Genomic DNA, 6,994 nt, shown 5'->3' with positions numbered 1-6,994 from the left:
ATCAAAGAGGCGTCAATTAATTTTCTAGGTCCTCAGCTCTACGTTTCCATTTCTATAGTAACAGCCCTTCACATGGACTTGTACGTAAAAGCATTATAAAACATGTGTAATCACCCATATGGTGAATGTTTCCTTGCGTGTTTATTTAATGTTTGTGTATAGCATTTATGGAAGGAGTCTTCAGCGTCAACTCTTTGTAACAGCCAGAGGTGAAGCTGCATCATCATAAACATGTCTTAACAATCTCACTTGAATTCGCAAGTTGACTTGCTTTGGAGTAGTACAATTTCCATCCATCCATCCATCTTGTACCACTTACTCCTTTTCAGGGTCACAGGGATCCTGGAGTCTATCCCAGGAAGCATCGGGCAGGAGGCGAGGTACACCCTGGACAGGGTGCCAGTCCATCGCAGGGCACAATCACATACACACTCCGGACACTTTGGACATGCCAATCAGCCTACCATGCATGTCTTTGGAGTACTGGAGTACCCGGAGGAAACCCCCGCAGCACGGGGAAAGCATGCAAACTCCACACACACATGGCCCCGGCGGGACTCGAACCCCAGACCCTGGAGGTGTGAGCATTAGTTGGATCTCAGCGGTTAAGACGTTGGACTTCTGATCGGAAGGTCGTGAGTTCAAATCCCAGCACTGCTAAGCTGCCATTGTTGGGCCCTTGAGCAAGGCCCTTAACCCTCAACTGCTCAGTTGTATTAATGAGATAATTTTAAGTCGCTCTGGATAAGGGCGTCTGCCAAATGCTGTAATGTAATGCAATGCGATGTAAACTCACCAATGTCAGGTTTCAGTGTTTCCCACTAAGCAGATCCTGAATTTTCTTTCCTGTTAGGGAGATGGCTGGTGATTTGCTCTCTCTCTCTCTCTCTCTCTCTCTCTCTCTCTCTCTCTCTCTCTCTCACACAACACACACACACACACACACACACACTGGCCTTGCTTAGAGAGAACAGCGTGCTGCTCTGGTTCCCTGCTAAGGCGCTCAGATCCATTCCAGTCCATTACACGTTACAAGACAGAGACACGTTATGAGCTGCTTAAGGATCAGTTATAGAGGCATGAGAGGATCACAGTCACACACAAACACACGCACACACACACACACACACACACACACACACACACACACACACACACACTATATAAACCCCAGTCACAAACAGACACACAGTGCAAAGTATCGTCCTGTGTTTCACTGCCAACATACCAAGCCTTGTTTCAAGCATCACATTCTGGTTTTTCATCTCGTTTGTTCTCTGGTTTTGTAAACCAAAGCCTGTTTGTTCTACGCCTGAGCTTTGTGTAATATTTTTTTTTGACCCAAGTTCTCGTGTATTGAGATGTATATTTGCTCTGTTTTTTTATTAAAACATTTACCTTGTGCGCAGCCTGACATGCCGCATTCAGTCCACACTCTGTAAAGCCAGAATAACACCACAGCACTACAAAACCTTCATATTATATATCTAGACATTTAAATATCCATAGGGTCTCGTCGTATTTCTCACTCTTGAGCCGTTAATTTGCATATAACAAGTAAAGGATTTCTTCCTCCATTTGCTGCGCTTATGGTCAACAAAATTGTCTCATTTCACGAGTTCACTTTCTCAGGCGTCACATTTATTAAAATAGCACAAGATATTTTTTCTCTCCCTTTCATTTTTTCTTTTTTTTTTTGGTTTAAGAAGACTAATGAGTTACAGTCCCAAGACAGATTTGCGGTTTTAATTGGCAACATGACGAGGTTGTAAACACATTGCTCAAAAAGCTGGTTTCCTCAGGAGGCAGGTTGTTCACCGATCTGAAGCTGACACAGAGGAAGTGAGAGAGGAAAAAAGAAAGAGAGAGAGAGAAGAGAGAGAAAAAGCAGCTCATTGAACCCTCATACATTACTCCACGAGCTTGTATGTCTAATTAAGAAGTTCAGGAAGCACGGGCTTCATCCATCTCCAGCCTCGTGCTCTTTAAGCACGGCTGTGGAGGAATGAGCGGGTCAGTAGTTAAGGTCGACATCCTTCATGGCTCGCTCTCCCTCGTGCTTTCATTGTCACGTTGTGTGCACAGAGATAATGAGTTAGAGTCTCTCGCATCATTTCTTCTTAAACCCTAATACCCTCCAAACCTCATCTCAGATCTGACCTTCTGTTCCCGAAGCCTCCTCGTCCCTCCCTCCAGAGCTTCAAAACCAACCGTTGATCATTCGGAACCAGAGGAGGGTCAGATCAGGAATGACGCCCAAATAAATAACGAGTGTTTAATGCGATTCACTGAACTTTGACAATTGTTGAGGTCTTTTTTCCCCTCCGCTTGCACACCTTTAACTCACAGTATAGACTCAAGCTCGTTGCTTGGTGTACATCATGTAGTGTTACTCACAGCGACAGCGGCTCCTGAGCATAGATTATGGTGGAGCAGGACGACATTAATACATTTACATTTATTCACTTAGCAGACGCTTTTATCCAAAGCGACTTACAAATGAGAAAGTATAATAGCAGTATAGCTTTGAAATACATGACGTTGAGAGGCTATTACACTTATCTAATCCTATCCTGTAAGCTACCTGTAGAGTAGCTTATCACATTTATCTCATTTATACAACTGAGCAATTGAGGGTTAAGGGTCTTGCTCAAGGGCCCAACAGTGGTAGCTTGGCAGTGCTGGGACTTGACCTCCTGGCCTTCTGATCAGTAACCCAGAGCCTTTGAGCCGCCAATGAGCCGCCAATGAGCCGCCAATGAGCCACCAATGAGCCCTGCCCTGCCCTGCCCAAACTTCAAAAGAGAGACAAAGAAAGGGCTGGTGAGGGAACGACTGCTTATAGCTGCTATAACATAAGTGAGAACAGGAACTAACTTGTGTAGATGCAACTATAAACAGATAAAAACTATAAAATCCTTTTTTTATTTAAAAAGAAAAATCCATTGTAATCGCTGGTACATTGCTGTTGTATAACTGTTATCCTACTGCTATAGGAAAATAACCTTGGGTGATTACAGTAACTCTGCTTTGTTGATTATTTTACTGGAACAGCACCACACACAGTCCTTTATTCATCACGTTTACTTTTAATTATTTTTTTTTTTACACTTTTATTTTGAACGTAAATGTAGATCTTCACTGCCTTCTCCACTTGTCAGTCAAACGTCCAAACTCCTTTTCAGCAAAAGTCTCATCCGTACCCATTCGTTCGCCCTCGGCGCTCATCTGTCCGATCACTCAGTCAGTTATTTGTCTAATAATCTGACGAATTAATTGCGCGTTTTTCAGTGGGTGGTCATGTCCACCACCGCGCAACAACAACACACATTCAAAACTCGGACAGTTAAGACAATGGGCTTTCTTTTTATAACATACGCTAATAAGAAAGAGGGGGAAACAAAAAAAAAAACATGGATGAACAAAAGTGCAGTAAGTTTTAATTGTCATCTGATCGCTGGCCCTGTGCATTTTTTTAACGTTTTTACCTCTGCTCCTGTCAGTCGGCGCTCTGCGCGCGCTAATTCCAGCGGCTTGGGTAATCAGCTTCGAATGAGCATCCTCCCCTTTAATTCTATCCTCTGGCAGGCTGTCACTCATCGTCCGCCCCTTTAATATCCTGCTTTTTTAAAAGGCTGTCATTCGGAAACCGCTAGCATGGAGCCGGTGAGCTTGGTGCTGTTGTCATAGCGGTGCACGGCATGCTAAGCTATATTAGTAGCCCTGTTGAAACAACAAAATTCAAGGCAAGGAATTCTGTAGTTTGCAGCATTTTACTGGAAGCAAAAAGCTGACTTTCAAATGTTATTATCAGATCAGCCTCGTTATAATATTCAAATTTATGGTACTAACGCTTCTATGCATCTACGCTAGCCATTAAAAAAAAAGAGCCTTCTCTAGGTTTTTTCTATACACGTTCACATGTTAAAGTGTCATGTTAGCTATGAGATGCCGAACTACACGTCGCGTCTCCTATCCCACTCGAACCCGTCTTGTTTCACCATGATTAGCACAGATTATATAAGTTCCTGTGTTTTAGGGTGTGTCTCAAGCAGCTCGGTAGTCAGGGCATTGATCAGGGCATCGGCCGTTTTAATGGCTGTGCAATTTCAAGCGCTAAATCCAACCAGTACACTGAAAGGTTCGCCCCATTTAAAAAAAAATCCCACAATGCACCACATAAACCAATGAGCATCAGTGCTCACGATGTTCCCTTACTGGAAATGACGTCATGTTTTCTGAAGCCTCTCAGTTGAATAAAAAACAGGATCAAACTCTCGGCCAACTTCGTCTACAAACATAAGTGGCTTGTTATCGTTGTTGTTGTGGCTCTCAAAAGATTACTTACATTAGCCATTTTTAACTTTATTTGACATTCTATATACGGCTTGTTCGGGTCTAACGACTTTTACGCCTATGATTCTGCTTGATGTATTTTGACAAAAATACACGTGATTAAGCGAACAAATTAATACGGCATTTAAAACTTAAATATAAATACGTTTGTAAATTTTGCACACGAGTGCATAGTGATAACAGAAGAAATTCATATATCGGTCCCATCGTGTAGTGAGCGCGGGGGTCCTTACCAGTGCCCAAACTCGTGTAAACCATACTCCGATTCACTACCTACTGAGCCAGGGAGTTGGTTGAGACACGCCCTTCGTGTCTGACTGACAAGCCTCTGCTGTTGTCATGCTCGTGTTTTGTCGTTTACGCCACAGCCTTGTTATTTCTCTGTTTTGCCTGGTATAAGTTTATGTCCGTGATTCTTGTTTTCTGCGTCTTCTTGTTGTTTTGCACTGCACTTGAAAAAATCTACACTTGCATCCACCATTGCCGCCTCATTACATAATGATAATGAGTCTTTATTGGTCACATATACATTACATCACAGTGAAATTCTTTTCTTTGCATATCCCAGCATGTTAGGAGGTTGGGGTCAGAGAGCAGGGTCAGCCATGATACAGTGCCCCCTGGAGCACAGAGGGTTAAGGGCCTCGCTCAAGGGCCCAATAGTGGCAGCTTGGCAGTGCTGGGGCTTGAACCCCTGACCTTCCGATCACTAACCCAGAGCTTGGCAGTGCTGGGGCTTGAACCCCTGACTTTCCGATAACCCAGAAGCCTTAACCGCCAGCCAACACTGCACCCTTAATATAATGGTGAGTGCTTTGAATTTGTAGCCCCCTCCTTTTTTTTCTGGGTTTTTTTTTTTGTACTTTACTGACTTATTTCAAATGCGGCAAAATTACTCTCACTCATTAAAATGCGCATGTTTCATAATTTAGCTTGCATTAGCATTAAAGATCACGGACATTTTTTAGCCTAACGTTTAAAAATCTGTTTGAAAATCCTGCTAGGTTAGCCAGCTAGTTGCCGCTGATGGTGGAAATGGTGGATAATTATGAGTAGGGATTGAAAAAATAAATCCATGAAAATAATGTGGTTACATTGGCTTGAAAGAATCGATTCATTTTCACAGAAAATTGGTCCTTAAAATTTGTTTTAAATATGATATTTTGATTAGTGTAAAGACTCACCTCTTATTTACAAGAACTGAAAGCTTTTATGTAAAAAAAAAATTAACCGAAAAACAAAATTGGTTCGGGGGGGGGTCTTGGAGGGAGGGGGCTTCCTCCAAAAAACTTTTCCTAAATATTATAGCGGGAAGAACTTGGGTAATAAATAATAGCCCTCTTAATTGATTGTTAATTATTTTAACATAAACATTTCCATAATGTTTGTTGGTTCTCTATCTGTAAACACCATGAAGAAGGTTTTAATGAATTATTACTGTAGATGTTTTTAGAAGGTCACAGGAATGTTGTGTGCGGAATGTAATGTAAGAGTCTGGCGTCTGTAAATCTGTTGAATATTTTTTTTTCTGAAGGTTCTGTAGAGAGCAGTGTGGAGAACGTGGAGTAGGAAATAAATAAATAAATAAGGAACAGAAGGCAGCAATGTGAATGAGAATTAAAAGGTGAAAGAGAAAGAAAGAGAAGTTATCTGTTATATATTAGCATAATTACATGCTAGCAGGATTTAGCCTGTAGGTGTTCAGCTGCCACATAGGAAGTGTGAGCTCCTGCCATATTTAAACATGTGAACGTCTCAGTGTGCCATCACACCAGTGCGCTGTTCAGCTTCACCATTATACTGCTGTGTAACAGAGGCGAATCCGGCTGCTGATGGACCAATCACAGCCAAGATATCTGCATAAATTTAACCAGGCTTTGTCCTAAATCACAAGAAATATACTGTACACTGCAGGGCACATTAAAATAGTGGATTATCACTAGGAAGCAACATTGATCACTACAAAAAAAAAAAAAAATCACTACAAAAGGACTGACTGTTTAGTGTTTCCCAGACTACATGCCCTATTCACTATATACTCCACATTACCACCATCATCTGTGGGCGTGTCCCAAACCACACGCCCTATTCACTATGTACTCCACATAAACACCATCATCTGTGGGCGTGTCCCAAACCACACACCCTATTCACTATGTACTCCACATAAACACCATCATCTGTGGGCGTGTCCCAAACCACATGCCCTATTCACTATGTACTCCACATAAACCCCTTCATCAGTCCACTGTGGGTGTCTCAAGCCACATACTCTGTACACTATGTAGGCTACATAAAACATAGAAATTTAAACATGCAGCTACTTTAATTTCCATATAAGAATTCCATATATGGACATATATGGAAGCTGTGAGCTGTGGTTGAATTCATAGCGCAAACCAGTGCTATTAAGTAATGCTGTTTTCACACACACACACACACACACACACACACACACACACACACACACACACACACACACACACAGGTAAATGAGGTAAGCAAGAGGTAACACCTGGCTTATTTAAAATTCCAGCAGGTGGGAAACTGTTGATTGGTGAAAGAGCCAGTGTGTGTGTGTGTGTGTGTGTGCGTGCGTGCGTGCTCGTGTGCGTGCGTGCGTGTGTGTGTGTGTGTG

The sequence above is a fragment of the Ictalurus punctatus genome, chromosome 12 (assembly GCF_001660625.3).
Source record: "Ictalurus punctatus breed USDA103 chromosome 12, Coco_2.0, whole genome shotgun sequence".
Lineage (NCBI taxonomy): Eukaryota > Metazoa > Chordata > Actinopteri > Siluriformes > Ictaluridae > Ictalurus > Ictalurus punctatus.
Note: the sequence above shows the minus strand (reverse complement) of the source record.